The following is a 19,426-nucleotide window of genomic DNA, read 5'->3' on the forward strand; positions in this document are numbered from 1 at the left end:
GGGGGAAAAACCACCCCCCCCCCCCCCCCCCCCCCCAAACGTTAGAAGCCTTTGGCAGTGTAGGGTAAAAGCATCACCTTTCTTGACATGTTTGTCTTGAGCAGAGATTGTATCTAGTGGTAGGATGAAGAGAAGTCACATACTGTCTGGTGTTAATTACAAAGGGAAAACCGCATGAAAATCAAGTGAAATTGAATCCCACTACATTTGATATTCCCAGAGTTGAAGGCCTCAGTGCATCTCATTAGTTTAAAAACCCTGATGGAGAGAGAGCTCAGCTTCAAACAGGAAATTGATATGACTTTGAGACCTAGGAGAGGATTAGCCGCCTGCCTGTGAACTTGTCCAAAGGAGTTGAACATGTAAATGTTCCCGTAGAGCAGTTCCCTGCGAGAAGGCATGCTGGCTAATTAAGGCCCTGGGGACTGCACAGTTGCAGTGAGGGAGGGATAAGATCTGTGCGCATGGAAGGTCCTGCTGCTGTTTTCTCTTTGCGGTGGAAATACTGCATGGGCTATGTAGACAGGGCTAAAGCTTTGGGTGTATGGGCTCTACTTGGAAGTTGGTAAAAGGCATGTTTTGATGTACTTCTTGGTGGGCTTTGCAGGCGCTGGGTTAGGATTGAACTAAACAGGCTATGGTGTTTTGGGACTAATGTGTTGGCCCATCTGGCAGAGATGTCTGTGGAGGGTGTGTGGCTGGGAGGCGAATTTGGGTTTTGCCCACAGGTGACTTAAGGACTGGCTTTTGAGCCAAAGAGTTTGGTTCTGTTTTGGGACTCTGCAGAGATGCTGAGGGTCTAGAGGTCTGTGGATGTCATATTTGGATGCCAAAACACATCTGATTGCTGTGACCCAGCATGTAATGGTATGAAAATTGCAACACCAAGGCAACGTCCTTGCTGTATACAGAAAGCTGCAACTGCCTTTGTGTTTTGTTTTGGTGTTTTGGTTTTTTTTGGGGGTGGGGGGGTGGGGTTTGTTTTTGTGGGTTTTTTTTTTTTTTTTTTTTTTTTTAGTACTTGAGCTGATAGGAGATATTTGCCAGGGAATGAAGGCCATCAGATATGCTGTGCCTGCCAGTTTGTACCTGTGAGCCTATCTGCTTTGGGCCCTGCTGGATTTACCCTTGCAATAAAGTGTTTTGTAACAGCCATATGTGGAGAAAGGATATTTCCCATTTTCTCTTGCAAACACCAGCCGTGCTGTAGGCAGTCTTAAGGCAAGGTGCTAATAATGAAGAATCCACAACTTGGTGGCACACCGGGGTTTTCAGCAGTACTTTTGCTCCTTTTGAAAATGAAATGTGTTTGTGGGCTGACTGTGATCTCTGTGGCAGGTGGAGTTTGCAGACCATACCGATGTCGTTGTGCTTCTTGTGTATTTGGCAGGCAGTTTCTAGCTGGAACATTGCAGTCCACGGGCAGGGTTGCTGGAAGGAGGGCTGCCGGGACTCTTTGCTTTTGGTGGGGTGATGGAGGCTGTGGAAGCCTGCAGGGATCTGGCTGTCAGCATGATGCCTCTGCTTTGGACAGAAACCCCTGCCCAAGTGGCCAGGAGGTGACAATCTCTGCATCCCTCCAGCATGGGCCTCCTCAGGGGAAAATCTTGTCTCTTATTGAAGCAGTGGCCTGTGGCAGGCTGTGCGGTTGTGTACGGGCAGGGATCCTCCTCACTCATCCTCTGCATCTCCCAAGCCCTGCTTAAAATAAACAGACCTTCAGGTTCTCCATCAGAAGAACAACTCCAGTGCAGAGCTCCAGAGGAGAACCCTTGTCCTAGCACAGTGCATTGCTCGTGCTGATGTTGTTGCTGGAGAAGATGTTGGCTGGAGCAGGGAGCTGTGCTTTATGTAATTTGATGGTGTTGCAGCTTCCATCTGAGGATAGCCTAGATCGGGATTCACCAGCTTGGCAAAGGGAGGAGGACTTGAGACACACCTATAAAATCACCCAAAGAGGTGATTAGGAGGCAATTGTTTGTTGTTTCCTGCAGGGCAAGAAGCCAGGGCTCCCCACTGAAAAATAGCAGGCTGTGGGTTTAAACCAAACAGCATTACATGCTACATGAAGGAGGGGGGAAATAATTCAGCCCTGGAAACTTGTTGTCCTGGGATGTTGTGGAGGCCAAAAAATATCATAAACCTTTAAAAAGGAATTCGGCAATTTCATGGCAGATAACTCTTGACGATGGGCCTAAACATAGCACTGGAGTGATTTACAGCTTGTGAGCTTGTGAGCACTGGGCTGCTATGAGCTGGAGAAATGTCCTGGGAAAACACTTCCATGTTCCACCTTCTGTTCAGCTCTTTCCATTAGCATCAAGCTTGGTTGCTGTTAGAGACAGAAGGCTGAACAAGAGGGACCTATGGTCTCTTGGCTGACGGCTCTCATGAGTGGACAGAGGTGGGTAGATGACCCTACCACGCACCATCTGAAACATGACCCTCCTTTTTGGGAGGCTGTGATCAAAAGAGACATTTCAGGTCTAATGCTAGTGATGTGTGGTTCCTTGGTACACGCAGATACTTGAGTGACTCCTCCGATGTCCATGCCTGCCTGTGCAGAAGTTGAGGCTGTGTTTAGGGGGTTGCTTGGTGACAGTTCTTCTGGGCAGGTTTAGGGAATTAAACAGTAAGTAGGATTAATAAAAATGTATCAAAATATGTAAACATATGTATCACATCTCTTTGATAATGAAGGAGCAGTTAATAAGTATTTGCAATCAATGTTCATACCTGGAAGCTTTCTCTGAAAACATTTCTGAGGCTGCTCAAACAACTCATTTAATTCCATCATTTTAACAACCTGTTTTCTCAAGGCAATTGAAATGACTTGCTTAAAGAGCTGTTTCCCCTCCTCCCCACCTATGACATGCTCCATTTTACTAAGACTTTGCTCAGTCTCTGGCTCCTGGCTGTGTCCTGAGCTGCTGGGCTGGATCCTGGACCTACTGCTGGCTGGGTTCCTGCTCTGCTGGAGGTGTTGGAAGGGCAGGTGGAGAGCCTTAGGTGAGGGTAACTGGCTCATAATTGCTTATGTGGAGATCCCTACCCAAAGGCCAGCACAGACGGGGAGTCAGGAGCTGCATGGCCTGCGTTTGTGTGTGCCACTTGGAAACACATGTACTGATTGGAGGAGCTCTTGGTTTGGCAGCTTTGGGAGCAGAGCACTTTTGCTATCCTGCTGAAGCAACGCTTCCCACTGATGTGTCCTGAGGACTCATAGAACACTGTTTTTCTTAGTCACCCAACCACTGTGCCTGGTGCTTTTGGTGCCTTGATGAGCTGTTGTATACATCCTGGTTCTTCTCTGGCACAGAGAGAGATGCAGGTCCCTATCTGCTGCTTCCAGGACACGTGGGCATCATATAAGTATGGATGTCTTTCTTTGGGCTGTTAGAGCACTAGTTCTTCCTCTTCACAGACAGCATTGTGGGTGGCTGGTTCCCAGAGCAATGATGTGCCTTCTTGAAGACTATGATTAGTTGGGGGTGGTGCAGAAATAGTCTAGATCTCCACGATACCAGTCCAGCAAAGGCACTGCATTGTCTTGGTCCTAGCACAAATGAGTGTTGGGCCTGTGCTTCTTCCTGAAAGAGCTCTGGGGCCACAGTGTGTAGTTTTAAAAAGTTGCTGTTCCACCTCCCAGCCTGGGCACATCCCAGGACAGGGCTTGAAAGGTCAACGTAAAAAGTGGGCATGATCCCTGCCTGTTAACAGTGGCAGGGTCCACTTGGCTAAGGAAAGATGGCAGGTGATGAGTGAAAGCTTCAGCTTCCAGGGCTCTTCCCCACATACTTCTTGCAAGGATTTCAGTGCTCAGGCTATGCTGTTGCTTTGCCTTTCCCTGAGCCCTGGGGAGCTGGGACTTTTGGTGTTCCCCTGTTCCCTGGGGTTATGCCTTGTCACCCTCTCTGACGATGTGTTTGGGCTCTGCTTTGTGGGATAACTAATAGGGCTGTCAGACCCCTTGTCCCAACAACTTGAGAAGATAAATAGTCCAACATGCACAGCCACCTTCACAGGTCCTGAGGCCCCGGCAGGAACCAGCACCGTGACAGATGGGCTGACAAGCCGGGCTGACACAACTGGGTCAGCGTGAACGTCGAAGGGGTGGAAGCTGTGTCTCTGTCTCCCCTCCGCTTGGCACCCCAGTGCCTCTGGGCCAGATGCTGGCCACTTATCACCACCTCCTTCAGTGACTGCTGTAAGCTGGCAGCATGAGAGCCTCGTCTAGAAGAAAGACACTAGTCATGGTCCTAATGCTGCTCTGTGGAGCTACCATCTGCCCTCTCCTTGGATGCCGCTGCCAGGGCAGCCTGGGAACATAACCCAGCACTGATGCTCTGTCAGATAAGCATCTGGTTAGACAGTGCTCTAAGCCTCTACCTTCCCGGCACACCATGGTGCTGCCTCCCCTCCAAAAAGGTGAGCTTCATGTACCTGCACACACACACACACATATATATATATAAATATATATAATTTTTTTTTTTTTAGAGAGCTCCAACTTTGTGCTTTGTGGCTTGATGCCTTTTCCCTTGCCTGGCCTCCTGCAGTCTCAGCACTGTGTGCCTCTCCTCTCAGCTGGAGCCAGCTTTTGCATGCTGTGGGAAGGGTTAGTTGTTTGGAGAGGACTGTGCAAATAATCACGAGTTTCTGCTTTTGTATATGGGTGAGGAAAATTTGGCAAGGCGGCTGTGAACGAGTCTTGTGAGCATCCTGGAGCGGTGAGCTGAGAGCCCTGAGCCAGTCTCACTGTGCAAAATCCATTAGCCATGAGCAGAGCTGCTTCTGGGCTCAGCATTCAGTACCTGTTATGGGCTGAATTAGTCCCTAATTTCTGTCCCTTACAGTTAAAATGACTCAGACATTTCTTTTTGAGATGGGGTATTGCTTCTGACTAAGTACCCTACAGCCATGGCTCTACTGACTATTAAATTGTTCTCAGAAATGCAGTGATCATCTTGTCTCTGGGTCAGTGTATGCTGGTGCTGTCACCTGCATGTTGCTGTGGGGCTAGAAGAGGTGCTTTGCTGTGGGAAAGCAAATGCTGAGACACATCTGAGGACTCAATGGCTGCAGGCTTAATAAGATCAATACCACCTCTGCAAAAGATTACATGGTATACTAGGCAGCAAATAGACCACTTCTGCTGGATTTGGAAACCATTTATAGAGTCTATTAGGGACGGTAAGGTAGAAGGGATGTATCCAGAGTGAATTGCACAGACGCAGTAGTTGAGACTCCCACATTAAGGGTTTTGCAGTCTATTAAATAATGGAACTAAAAGCAAAATAAATGAGAAAGTTTTATCCAAGAAGCTTTACCTGCAGCCACGTCATCAGTTGACATGGCAGAGCTGGACTGTGGCACCCTTCTGGCTGCTTCTGCTGCCTGTAGAAGGGCTAACCTGAAGCTAAGGCAGTGGCTTGACTCTGCCTGAAGGCTGAAGCTTCACTCTTGCAGAAAGAACAGAGGAGAAAAGAGCTGCCCAGAAGATGAGTGCTTGCTCCCCTCTCCATTGGCCAGTGCTGCCTCCCTGAAGCCTTGAAAGGTGTCGGGAGGGGGGTGTCTATCAGGCTTCTGTCACAACAGAGAAGAGCCGATCAAGGGGCAAGCTTGGACATCCTCGCTGCTCCTACCCAGCAAGTTATTGGGTCTCCCACCCCACACTTGGCAGGTCAAAAGGTGTCTTGTGCTGTGGAACATCCCCTTTTCCCCTGCTCCATCTCTCGTGCCATGCCATGTGTTCTGCAGCTAGTGTTAATGCTGCTGTTGTACATGGCCCATGGTGGGCTGGCTTGAGTTGAGGAGCAGCTTTTGGGAACAGCCTCTCTGGGCTGAGGCCACTCTGTTGGCCTTGTTTGAGCTGGCCTTGTGCTGCCATCACCTCCTGCAGTGTGCCCTTGGAATAATTAACTCTAATAACACGTGAGCGATAGCCTGCCTGGTCACCCTGCCCCAGGGAGTGAGGCAGGGCGCTCAGCTCCTATCATTTCTCTGGTGCTCTGTCCAGTCTCATTTGAAATACCTTGCAGGATGAATTACAGTGCTCTAAGGGAATCTGCAAAATAGGATCACAGGCCAATTGAATCCATCTGCAAAGTATGGGAGGACGATATATCACCCTGTGGATGGATTCTGCCCCCTCATCTTTTTTTATTTATTTTAAAAGAGTCTTGGACCTAGTAAGAACAACAGATACTTAGGGAACAAGCTCTGTGGTATAATGAGGAGCTGGATCAGGCCCTGCTGACTGAAGGTGGGTGATGCAGAAGGGAAGTTGATGTGGAGGACGTACGTGGGAGGAACTGTGCAGCAATGGGTAGGGAAGCAAGGCAAGGATTTATACAATGGCACAGGTCAGCCTGGTCCCTCCAAAAGCAGAATAATGTTATGTGAGTGTCTGGGAATGTTCTACAGGGTAAATTGTGCTGGGAGAGGCAGGTGCTGAAAATGTTTACCAGCTGTGGGAGGCTTTAGGGAGAAATAACAACCTGCCCAAGTTGGTAGAAGCAGCCTCAGTAGGAGCCATGCAGGTGCTGTGACCTACATGGAGGTCTTGGGTACCCTGGACTGTCTCAAACAACTCTGTGTGCTGACATGGGGGCAGCTGAACGCAGCCCTCAGGGTTGGAATTAACAATTCCTGGCTGGCTGGCCTGGCTGTGCTCCCCAGGGAGTGTGGTTGAGGTCGCTCACCTTGGCTTTTGGCCCTGGTGTGGTTGGACTGCCAAGGAAGGAGTTAACCCCCTTGCAGTTTGGGGGTTGGCCTGGTGTTAGTTACCAAGCCTCCTTTCTCCTCCAGCTGGGATGCTCCAGCTATTGCCCGAGGGGGAAGGGAAATGAGTTAAACCCATCTTCAGACACGTTTGTATTGATTCTGTCACTTTCTTGCTGCTTGCTGACAGGTGATGGATGGCTCATAATGCGGCCGGCACAGTACATTACGTTTCCCATCCAGGGACTCCTAAATCATTTCAGATTTTCAAATTCCCTAATCAATATTTTATCAGTAGCAGAAGAAAGCGGAATGGACCCATTTCTCAAGAGGTAGAAGAGTGAGTGTGTGCGGATGTGTGCCTGCACATATATAGGCATGTGACTTTGTACATTTATAATCACAACTAAAGCACTGTTAGCACAACAATTATAATACCTGCAACCATAAAAATAAATACAGAAGTAGGGCTGGGAATGTTGCTTACATTTAAGTGACTTCAGGATGAAGCAAATTAGAGATCTGGGGTTTTTATTTGAATGTGGATTAATGTTTAGTGGGGTTTGAACTGCCAGTCGCTCCATCCTTAGGCAGGGTGCAGGGAGGTCAAGGCAGATGGAAACATGCCTAGTTTTTGGGGGAGGAAATCAGATTTGCAGCCTCCTATAATGCAGCGAGGCTCAGATCTGTCACCCGCTGCTGAAGCAGTAATGGGGAAATGTCCCTTGCGAGTCTGTCTGGAGTTGGGTTATGTGGGCCAGGTGAAGTTGTAACTGGTCAAACTGCTGCTTTCCTGGGACCGGAGTGCAGTAGGCAGGGAGGGATCCTGTTGCTGCCATGGTGTGTTGGCTCCTGGCAGATGCTGGGACACTGGAAGACTAGGTGGGAATGTGCTTGCAATCATGTGTGCTTGAGCTGGTCCTGAGCAAACGGCATGTGCCTTTCTACTCTTCTGCTGGCACTTGCTGTTGCAGTAGGATGTGATCCAGGACCAGGTGTGGGACCTGGTGTGGTGGGGCTGAATAAAGCTAGAGAAAGAAGTAGTGGTGCTTTTTGAAGGAGGTGCAGGTGGGCTCTGTGGTGTTAGGCTACTGTATGAAGTGGCTAGTTCCATACTGAGGGCCAGATGCAGTGACTTTGCATGTCCTCCACACTGGGCAACCTTCACCAATAGCTCCCAGTTCCTGCCTGGCATCTGGCTTTCTGCCAGGCTTTGGGATGGAAAAACTCAGGGAAGAATGGAGCTAGTTCCCCTGCTGTAGGAGGGGAGGCTGTGAGAAGTGAAGGAGGCACAGGGCTTCGTTCCTTCCCCTGCAAGATGATCCTGGTGAGACAGCCAGGCAAGGGGAGGAGGAGCATGCCTGTCTGCCCCAAAGATGTCTGCTTTCCCCAAATCCTCCCTGTGCTGGTGGTCCTGCACATGTGCTCCCTGCATCCCCTGACCTTTTCTGTTTAACAACCTCTCTCCATTGAACGACCTATTCTCTTAGACTGTTTTGTGGGTTTTTTTTATTCCCAGGCTGGATGTTTTCCAAGGAAAAGATTTATTCTTAAGATGTCCTGTCCCCTGCCCCCTGAAGAGAGCCTCCAAACAGCACAGATGTGAAGCTAAACATAACCCTCCTTGTTACTGTCACCTCTCCTCAGTGTTTGCCTGGGTGATCTGGTGTTGTCTTCGCTTCTGAGTGTTGTTTCACAGCTCAGTTGTAGCTTGCTGCTGGAGAATGCAACATGGCTTAGCTTGCAAGAGAGAGCGGGGTTACTGGTCTTGGGAGCATGCAGCTGGAGTTCTTGGGTTGCACTTGCAAAACCCGTGCTGACTTTCTGTCCCTGTCCCAGGCTGTGTGGGGACCCTTAGCCCTTTCGGCTAGCGTGGTGGCATAGGCTGCGTAATAGGAGGGCTAGACTCTGCTGATAGAGGTAGTTTAAGTGAAAACCTGTTGTTTAATAGAAGAAACTTCCTACCTTTCTGTCCCAACCTCTGCATGGTCTCTCTTAGGGGGAGAAACACATGTGCTCACCTGCTCTTTCCCCAGTGCAATAGTTGCCTCACCACCAGCAGGGAGATATTATACTACTATGTTTTTGTACCAATATTTTTCTGTATATTCAGAGTTTTTTATGGGCTTGGTCTCAGAGACAGGATCCCAGCTGTGCAGTGCTGGGTGCCCATATATAGGTGAGGTATGCCGTTATACCCTTTTCTCTCCCCATCGTTGCAAGCTCTGTCTGGTTTGGCAGGGATGGGGAAGGCCTTTGGTTTGTGCCGTCCAGATTGCTCCCTTCCCCAGAGGCACTATGCTTAATGGGAACCAGCCTTTGGTTGATCATTGCAAAGGGATGCGTGGAAATAATTGATTTCCCTCTTCTGAAAGCCTGGGCCTGATCTGCTAGAGCAGGAGCCCTTCTGAAGGGCTCCTGCATACTTCACACCTATCTGTATAGTGGAGGCAGGTTGTAAAAGACTGCTTTTCTTTTATCCTTGCTTAAAGAAGAAAGACTTAATTGAACCAGGACAAGTTACTGTTTGCTGTGTCATTTAATGGTCTTGTGGCCATTTGGAGTTGGGTCTGAAAGGCCTGTGGTGAAGTGGAGCTCCTTCAGCCACGCTGTGCTGGGCAATGTGTGTCTGCAATTGCTGGAGCAGAGCGGGAGAGAGGAAAGAAGCTACTGAGGCACCTCCCAGAGAGACAAGATATTTGTCATGTAGCTGTCACCACTCTTCAAAGCAAACCTGGTCACCCAGACTACCTGCTGCCTTCTCTTTTTAATGTGCAATAGCATGAATTGCCTCTTCCCCTCCTGCTTTGGTGTTAACCTCTGCATGTTCTGATGCTTTTTGAGGATATGTCATGTGTTTCACTGTGAGCAGGTGTCCTGGTTTCAGCTGGGATAGAGTTAACTGTCTTCCTAGTAGCTGGTACAGTGCTATGTTTTGAGTTCAGTATGTGAAGAATGTTGATAACACTGATGTTTTCAGTTGTTGCTCAGTAGTGTTTAGACTATAGTCAAGGATTTTTCAGCTTCTCATGCCCAGCCAGGGCACCTGACCCAAACTGGCCAACAGTGTATTCCATACCATGGGATATCACATCTAGTTTAGGAAATGGGAAGTGGGGGCAGGGATTCGCCGCTCAGGGACTGGCTGGGTGTCGGTCGGTGGGTGGTGAGCGATTGCCCTGCGCATCATTTGTACATTTCAATCCTTTTATTACTACTGTTGTCATTTTATTAGTGTTATCATTATCATTATTAGTTTCTTCTTTTCTGTTCTATTAAACCGTTCTTATCTCAACCCAGGAGTTTTACTTCTTTTCCCGATTTTCTCCCCCATCCCAGTGGATGGGGGGGGAGTGAGTGAGCGGCTGCGTGGTGCTTAGTTGCTGGCTGGGGTTAAACCACGACAGCAGGACAAGAGTCAGACTCAGACCCAGACCTTGGTGCTTCACAGTTGCCACCTTTGCCAGTCAATAGCTGATCTAGACAACTGCTGCACTTAGCTGATAAACTCAGTCCTTCAGCAGAAGAGGTGAAGCCCATTGTTTGGGCACAGATGGCCTTAAATACTGTCTCTTTGGATGAGAGATGTTCTGAAAAACTGTGTGGCTGAGAGAAAAATGGGCCCTTAGCATCTGAAAACTTTCCTATGGAATTGTGTGTTGCAGTTCTCATCTTCATGGTTGCTGTGCCTGGGAAAGGGGGAGAAGCTGGGAAGCTCTCTGCAAGCAGTACTGTGAGGTATAGCTCAGACAGGAGGGGATGGGATGAACTGACTCCCCAAAGGCCAGTGCTTAACCTCCATTTGTCCTTAGAGTAAGGAACGTGTTCAACCCTGAAGCTCCAAGACACAGCTCTACCCTATATCTTGAATGCTTTTAAAACATACTTGGGGGTCCTGGAGGGATCTCGGGTTAGGACTGGAATTTGTGTCCTTCAGGATAAAACCCTGTGGCAAATAGGAGATCTCAGCTTGGCTCACCATCTCCCTCGGCTGGCTGGGCCGGGGTATCTTCTCCCTGGGCAGTGGGACAAAGCTACTTGTGGTGGTAGAGCTGCTGTAAGGGCAGAGGCCTCTTTTCTGAGTTAGCCCTGTCCTTTGCTGTGCTAGAGACTCTCTAGATACCTAGAGAGTTCATGACAGAGCTGGCAGTTGCCAGCCTGACCAGAATATCCTGCAAGAGAGCAAATGTTGGGTAGCTTAGAAATGCAACACAATGGCTCTGCGTGGCTTTCAAATGAGCCGTGGTGGCATAAAGGGGAAATGCCCAGCTGGCTTTAATAGCTGGTTTAAGGGAAGTCCCTTTGTTCATTTAGTCTTTGTTTAAAGTGGTCTGGGGAGGTGAAATTTTCCTGCTTCATCTGGGTCTAAGCTGGGTGCTGATAAGCAAAGAGCTGTTTTTCCCCGCCAGCCACTTCTGCCAAGCCAGAAATAGCCTGCTGCAGTAAGCTCACCATAGCAGCATTTCTCATTCAAAAGTTAATAAGCTTTGAAATTGGATTTTAATCAACTAATCTTTGATCCTAGGCACTAGAGCTCGATTAGGAGGGTCCAGTAAACCAAGTTCCATCTTTCTTCCGTGCTGTCTTTTTTTGCCCCATTCTAGCAAAGAAAGGGCTGGGAAACGTTTTACTGCTTTTGAGGACTTGCATGTTTTAGGGTTTGTGTTGACCCTTTTGCTTTTTTGATCTGATCCATCCCATGGATGAATGGAAAAACTGATCTCTGGTGGACATCTGCTTTTCCAAGGCTGAAGTCTGTAAATGTTTTTTAACAGCTCCTTTTGGGGAAAGTGCTGGAGCTCTTTGAATACAAACCTTTATTAGAAATCAGATGGGGTGGGATAAGAGATAGAAGAACTGCTGTGGCCCTAACTGTATTCCTCCTATTCCCAGAATCAAAATAGGGTACCATGAATCCTGTGTCCAACAGAATCATGAAATAGCTGAGGCTGGAGGGACCTCTGGAGATCGTCTAGTCCAACCTGCCTGCTCAAAGCAGGGCCAGCTGAAGCAGGCTGCCCAGGATCACATCCAGTCAGCGTTTGAATCCCTCCAAGGATGGATGTCTCTCTGAGCAACCTGTTGCCCTTATAGTAAAAAAAAGGTCTTGTGTTTAAGTAGAATTTATTGTATTTAAATTTGTGCCTGTTACCACTGAGAAGAACCTGGCTCTGTTGTCTTTATTCCCTCCTATGAGGTATTTATGTACATGGATAGGATCCCCCTGAGCCTTGTCTTCTCTGGACTAAGCAGTCCTAGCTCTGTCAGCCTCTCCTTGTATGTTGATGTGCTCCAAGCCCTTAATCATCTTCATGGCAACCATCTGGTCTGTCTCACCCCTTCCTCCCTGTTTGGAATCATGTGCAAGCTTGCTGAGAGTGTGCTGTGTCATGTCATCTAAGTCATTGATGAAGGTCATTAAGGGCCCTTTCCTCCTCTCTTCCTTTGGGAATTTTGCCAGGCAGCAAAGGAAACTATAGCTGGACTTCAGGGTTACGTAATTACGCTTCCACTCAAGGGATGGGACTCAGTTCAGACCTTTCCAACTTGTTATTCAGCCTCCCCATAAATCTGAACAAACACTCCTGTCTTGGTTTACCCTCCAAAGACTTTTCTCTTGATCAGATAGAGTAGAGCCTGATTTTATTTTTTAAAACGATATTTAGATTCTGGTGCACAGGCACCCGTTTTCTACAGAAATACTGGCTTAGCGAGCTCCCCGGGGACCAAACACAGTTCCTCCCTGTGCTTGTGTAATGGTCAAATCAAATGGGAGAGGTTTCTTTCGGCAGCAGAGTAACCACACAGAGGCACTGCGCTGCTTGCATGCTGTAGTCTTGTTATCTCAAGAGCAGTCCCAGGCACTGCTGTTTTGTTCAGGATCAGGGCTAGAGTCTCTAATGAGCACCTCTTTACCTAACATCTCAGCACCCAAGCTGCTGGGAGAGTGGTACAAAGGCTCTGGAGCAGGCTTACCAGAGGTGGTTTGGATTTGATAGTGTGCTGGTACAGCGCTGGGCAAGCCACTTGTGCTGTTTCCGAGCGGAGTCTCTCTGTGTCTCTGCTCTCTAGTACTTCTGCTAGCTGTTATGGAGGATATTGTAATTCCCTTGCCCTGGGCTATGAACAACCAGCTAGACATTTATCTCCTTTCCTCTGAGGAAGGACAAGGGAGGAAATGTAGCAGTCCTTCCAAACACACTTGGCAATGTAGAATATCTCTATCCAGTCTGAAAGTGCCCTAATGGCCAGCTTTTACTATTTCCAATACTTTTCAGGGGAGTTAAGTCCTGTGATGGTACTTGCCAGGAATATGAACTGTGGATGTTAGCTTTAGGGGGCTGTCCAGCCTGTGCTAGGTTGACAGGTAGCTTGAAGGGAAGCTGGTCTACTGGATAGGACTTAGCTGGCCCTATGGAAAACAGCGTGCTTTGGGTGAGTCAGCTTCCCCTGGAGGTGATGCTTCCAGCCAGCCACAGCCACGTGATAAATTAAAAGTGACATTAATCTAGCAAACCCCAGGCCAACACAGTTAGCAGAGCTGATGGTACCAAGTTATGAAGAGGAATGAAGTTAGGCCTGGTTAGCATCTTCTTAAGGGCTCTGGATCTTACAGATCTGGGGTGTACTGATCCCCAAACCTCCCTAAGCTGCAAGTGGATTTTAGAGGCCCTCAGCTAGGCCGATCCTCAGAGGGAGTCCAGAGGAGGCTTGATGCCCCACAGAGTGGCAGACAGGGTCCCAGAAGCCTTTCCCAGGGTGTGCTCAAAATAGAGAGGTCTTGTCTTACGTAGCCCCAGCAGTGAAAAGAGGATGCCCTTGCACAAGGCAATCTGCAGAACCTTTCTCAGGCTTCCTCCTCATTTGTTTTGCCTTCTTACGTGCTGTTTATAGCTAGGGCTAGTTTTCTGCTTCTTAAGTTCAGATAAAGAGCAGCCTCCTGACAAACCTTAGTCCTTTCTTGTGTTACCAAAGACCAAAATGGTCTTACTCTGATGGCAGTTGATGGTCAATTATTTTGCAAAGCTTTTTGGACTGAAGTGGCCCAATCCCATAACAGAGGAGCAAGAAGTCTATTGTGGCTAAACAGCATCATGTCACTCAACTTGTCCTCCAGGCTCTGTGAAAATGTGTGAACAAGCTGCCAACAGCTGTGGTGGTGGGTGCAAAGGCCTGATTCTGCTGCCTGCTTTGGGGTGCGTGAACGTTGCTTAACCTTCTTAAGGCTTCCTATCGTGATGCTTTAGGGCCTGGTTTCTGACAGGTCTCTGCATCTTCTAGCTTGTGTCCAGCTCTCTTCCCCGCTTGACCCAATCAGTGATGGTTGAGCATGGATTCAGCTTTGGACAGTTCTTCATGTGCCTGGGTGAAGAGAACAGGCATAGCTCAAAATAACTGGGAGAGAGTACCTCTCCCTATCCCTGCCTCCTGATCCTCATCTCCAGATGCTCAAGATTTTCCTTCTTGTTACTGCCAGCCACTGGAAGGACTAGAATCACTGGAGATGCCCCTCACTGGATGTGTGCATGTAGAAGAGGCACTGGCTTTAGGAGAAGCTGTGGAGTTCACCTGCCCTAGCTGGCTAAACTACCCTCTATTTATAATCTGTGTACAGTCACAGTGTAAACCAGAGAGGTGGTATTTCATGTCTGCCATTATAACAAGTGAGATGATATAGGAGCAGGAGCTTGCTGACACAAACAGCTGTTCTCTTCTGGAGAGCGACCCAAGTTAGAGCTGGCTGGTGAGCACAACCCCATTTTGCCACAAGTTTAAAGGGTTTGAAATTTTTCAGATGGCATTTGGATGGAAAGGCTTCACGTCTAGTAAGTTGTTTTCTTTTTTTTTCGGTCGAGGGGGAAGGCTAAAGGAATTGTATAGGTAGAGGTAAGCAGCTGATGGTCATGAAAGTTAGAGGTCACTGGGGTCTGAGATGTGAGTTCAGAATAGAGGAGATGCATTTTGAGTCCTTGCTCTGCTTGATTCAGAGCAAACTTTTATCTTTTTCTCCCTGCTCACAGCCTAGGGAACCTCTGATTTGATCTGTGCTCTTGGTCCCCTAATCTTCCTCACATAACTTCATGGATACATCTCCCTGAAAAAGGTTGGCAATACTGAAATAGCATTTTTAACTGTCTTTTTCATGGTTGTGTTGTGTTGTGACAGGTTTGGATATGATTATGGGAACTAGTAGGAGGATGCTATAGAAATGCTATATGCTGTGATTGTGCAAGCCTGGGCAAGGAGGAGGAAGAAGGATGGAAAGCTATTGTAAAACCATCGTTCCAGGGGAGAGGAGAGCATTTGCCTGGGACTGTTCCAAAGGACTGGTGCTCAGTGTGCTGACAGAAGTCAGTCTGTCCTTTGCTGCAGTTTTGGGGTGGGTCCTAGGGGTTCCACTGTGATGAACCACTTGAAAGATTTGATTATGCTTGGAAGTTTAGATTGGGAATCCACCAGAGACAGGTGTTGTCCTTTTTTTTTTTTTTCTCTTATTCTTTACATTTCCTTTTATGACAGCAGAATTTGTTGTCTTTATCATTAAGGAGAAGGACCAGACCCTAGATGTACTTGTGTATGGATGGCAGTCCCCAGCTCTCCCCTGGAGGGCTGGGGCTGGCATGGGCATGCAGCTATGTCAGGGGGTGATGTAGTCCAGCCAGAAAGTTGCCTTGTGTTAGCACAGCCCTGCTGCTCTTGCTGACACAACTCTTGTAGGGCACTGTGTATATCTCCATATCGGTCAGGACCCAGATGACTTACTGAGTTTACTTGTCTGCCCTTCTCCCTCTCCCAGCACAGAGTGTCACCACCAGCCCTGCCCTGGGCATGTGGGTCATCCCTAGTGAAGGATACAGTCTTGTCAGAAGGAAATTGTGCCCAGGTGACAATCCCCAGGGACTGCTTTGCAAAGAGGTGCCAGAGCTGCGGGGGCCACAGACTCACTTGAATTCCAACAGCGAGCTTATTCATGCCAAATCCCATTTGCATCACTGTGAAAAATGGTAAAATCATCGTTAGGTGTTCACTAAAATACTCTAAATTTTGCAGAACATGAGGCATGAGTCAGGCATTGAAACCAGCATCCAAAGGAGGGAGGGAGTAGGGAGAGGCAGCAGGAGTGCTTATGAAATATTTTGTTTCACTGGCAAGAGGACAAGAAATAATTGGGCCCTAAATCAAGGAAATGGGAGAAAAGGAACAGCAAATCAAGGGAAATGGTGGAAAATTAGGTCTTAGAGTAGAGAAATGTGTACACATGATCACCTGGTGGTTCTGGCAGAGATATATGCCCATAAATCTCTTTTAACCTTTTCCCTGCTGCTATAAGGGGAATAGTGTCAGGTTGGCTGACCCTGTCCATCTTTTCTAGAGATTACTGGATTTGGCTTCAACTTGCCTGGTACTGAATGCCTACTGAGTGGCCTGAACCCCCTTCAGAGCTGGAGAGGGAGCTCCCAGGGTGCCCAGACTCCTTGAGGAAGCCTGGAGACTGTTACCCCCAAGAGAGGCTCCATCATGCAGACACATCCTGTGTCTGGGATGGGCTTGGGTGGATGGGGTGAGCTACAGAAGACTCTCCTCTAGGGCTGTAGTGTGTGTACCTTGGGGTTCACGTCGGCAGGAATGGCTGGTGTGGTCTGCTCCTTGTACTCTATAAATTGGTGCAGGTCTGGATTTCTAGAAGGTGAAGTGGACCTGAAGCAGCTGGGGAGAACATGTCTGGCCCTTACTGCAGATGGTCAAAGCTTTCCCTGTCTCACTATGACTGCAGCTGCATCCTCCACAGGACCCACTAATACAGTATGAGGGATGTCTCCCTTCCAGACCTTCTTGAGACCTAGAAGAGCAAGGTGACCTGTAATGCCCTGCATGGAGACCCAGGCACCTCCCTTCTATTAATGTCCGGGCGCAGGACGTCCCAGCAGGCTCTTCCAGCTGCAAACCTGTAATTCTGCTATTTAAAAAAAAATAAAAATAAGAATAAAAAAAATCCCCTTTATTGTCCCCTTTAAGGTCTCTGCCTTATTTTTTCTGATAAAAATAATGAAATATAAAAATAAAGCTTTCCCTGTTTGCTTTCTCCCAGCCCTCCCTCCCACTGCACAGTGCTCATTAACTCCCCTAACACTCGAGTCAGACACGGCCTCTGGTTAAAAACAGCAACCGCCCTCATGCCTTGCCTGTTTCCCAGGAGCTGGCAGCCAGACAATAACACCGACGGGATCATCTTCATCAGCGGATGTCAGGCCCTCTGTGAAATTTAAGTAACTTGAACTTGGAGTTGGGCGGAGGAAAAAAAAAAGATTTACAAAAAAAAAAAAAGAATGCTGGAAAAAGAAGGAGAAAGAGGAAAGCTGCTGTTTGGGAGAGGCTGTGGGAGAAGCTACCTCTTTGCCTGTCCCTGCTGGGGCCTGTTTTGGGCAGGTTGGAGTTTCTGCTCCTGGGATCGCAGGTGATGTGAGTTATGTTGCTGCATTCCCCCCTGCCCAGGTTTGTAAAATCAGCATAGCCTTTCTGAACAACTCTGATATCTGGGGGTGAAAGTACTCTGCGAGAGTGGGGTGTTAAATTATTCTGTTGGAAACAAAAGTCTCAGCTGAACGTTGTTTTAAAATAGCCAGCCTAGGCCCATGTGGTTGCGTGCAGTTTGAAGAACTCTATTAAGCAGATAAAAACATTGTCTCCTTGCTTGATGTTTAAGCATAATGGGGGTTTCCAGAAATGTCTAACAAACACTGTTCCCACAAAGCCTTTAATATGTTTTGGTTTGACTGTTGGTCCATCCTGGTGGGAATCTGGTGTCAACCCACCTTCTGCTGCCCTAGGACAGCCACCCAAGGAAGGCAAGCCCAAGCCCAGCGTGTAAGGACTAAGGGAGTCCTGTGAGCTTGAGTTAGGGTGACACTGCTCATTCCCGATTCCCGCTTGAAATGGCTGTGTGCCCAGGACCAGGCATCCCCATGGCACCCTGTGGGGTGTCCCTGTAGCGGAGGAAAGCTGTCCCCTGCTGCTTTGGTGTGGGAGGACTCACATCCTCTTTGGGCACCTGGGAGGAGGGTCCTGAGCTGCCTGGAGGAAGCTCCTTCACCTCTGGCTGTCAGGGGAGCTTGGCCTGGTGTTACATGGCCCTGGGGCTCAGAGTGCTTAACGCTATTATGGATCCCCTTTCAAGGTCTGTACTTTGGTTCTTTTTTTAGTTATCATAGCTCCTAAGCCTGCAACGGAGCTAACATTTGTGCCAGCAGGAGCAGAGGATATTAGTAGCTGTCTGGAGCCATTATGCAGAAGTTCAAGTCCTGGCCAGCACGCTGTGTCGTAATGATCCCTGGCTGAAGGCATGTCCAGGAGATGTCAGGCAAAACTTAGTCGTTATTGTTTTCTGCCTTTTTAAGTGTGGAAGCTGCTGGAAGATGCTGTTGTGTCGGATATGTGTCCAGGCACAACAGTGTAGCTTTTTCTGCCTGCTTTTCCATCACCTCAGTTTCTGCTTGTTTGTTTGCTGTTGTTGTGCCTGGTGGTTTGTTTTTTGTTTTTTTTTTCCTCCCACCCCTACTTCATTTCTAGCATAAAAAGTTATTTACCCTGCGAGTGCGCGGGAGCTATTGTGCATGGAGAGCTGCAGCACAAAGGATTCCGGAGACAATCTTGTTTCCTCTCACCAGCGCAAGCCACCCGGCCAGATGATTCAGAAACGCAACATCTGCGAGTCTTAAAAGGAGTTATGCTCTGTTTGACTGCAGCTTAAAGCATGGGGAATGGGGGAGGGAGAAGCTGTTCAGGAGTCTGGTGGGTTTCATTAGACCACTCATGGTCCTGTGTCACAGCTGCAGCCCAGCCTGGGCAGATATGTTAGTGGATGCCTGTGTTTGAGCTGGGGCTTCAATTTGCAGCTGGTCTGTAGATTAGCAATGGGCAGATTTTCCCCACAGGAGGTCCTGGTTTGTGGGGCATGGAGATGTCTCCCCAGGTAGGGTGCAACTTTAGCACTGGAACGGCTGCCCTGGTGTTGTGTCGGCACTCATTAGTCCTGATGTTCAGCAGGGCTCAGAAATCTGGATGCAGACCTCCTTAACGAAGCGGTTCTGCTTTCCCATAGTGGCAGCTCTGAATGGCACCGTGCCGTAGGGACGGACCTGCTTTCTCAGCAGTAGCTTCAGGTTTTCCAATGTTCCTGTTGCCCAGGGAAGCGTGCATAGGTCCTCTTGAGATTGCCTCTGCAGGGACCCCGGGAGGCGTGTTGCCAGCTCAGGCACATGGTGGCTGTCAGCACTGCGGCACATGAGGTGAGTTCAGGAGACTGTTGGGTCCCTATGTCTCCCAGTACTGTTCCAGGTAAGCCTGCTTGAATGCTGTCTTGATGCTTGGCTTTCCCTGGCCTCTGTAACAGGGACGGGAGGAGCTCTGAGCTTGGGTTCAGCAGATCAGTTTGGTCAGTGGTGTGTCCAAGAGGTTTGCTCTCGACCTCAATACAGCTCTGGTCTAACTGGGGCATAATAGGATGTTTCTGACCAGGGAAGCTCCTTTCAGATCTCATCTCTGGATCTGCACAGACAGGAGGGTTTGTTAACCCCACCCTGCAAGCCATTCCCTCCAGTCTTGTGAGACTAAGTATTTCTAAGCCCATGGATCAACCTCCTAGCTGAGACATGCTCTGTGATATGTCAGGATTTGGGTGATCTCTTCCACCTCTCCTTGGGTG

This window comes from Haliaeetus leucocephalus, unplaced genomic scaffold, assembly GCF_000737465.1.
Source record: "Haliaeetus leucocephalus isolate CR32 unplaced genomic scaffold, Haliaeetus_leucocephalus-4.0 Scaffold730, whole genome shotgun sequence".
Taxonomy (NCBI): domain Eukaryota; kingdom Metazoa; phylum Chordata; class Aves; order Accipitriformes; family Accipitridae; genus Haliaeetus; species Haliaeetus leucocephalus.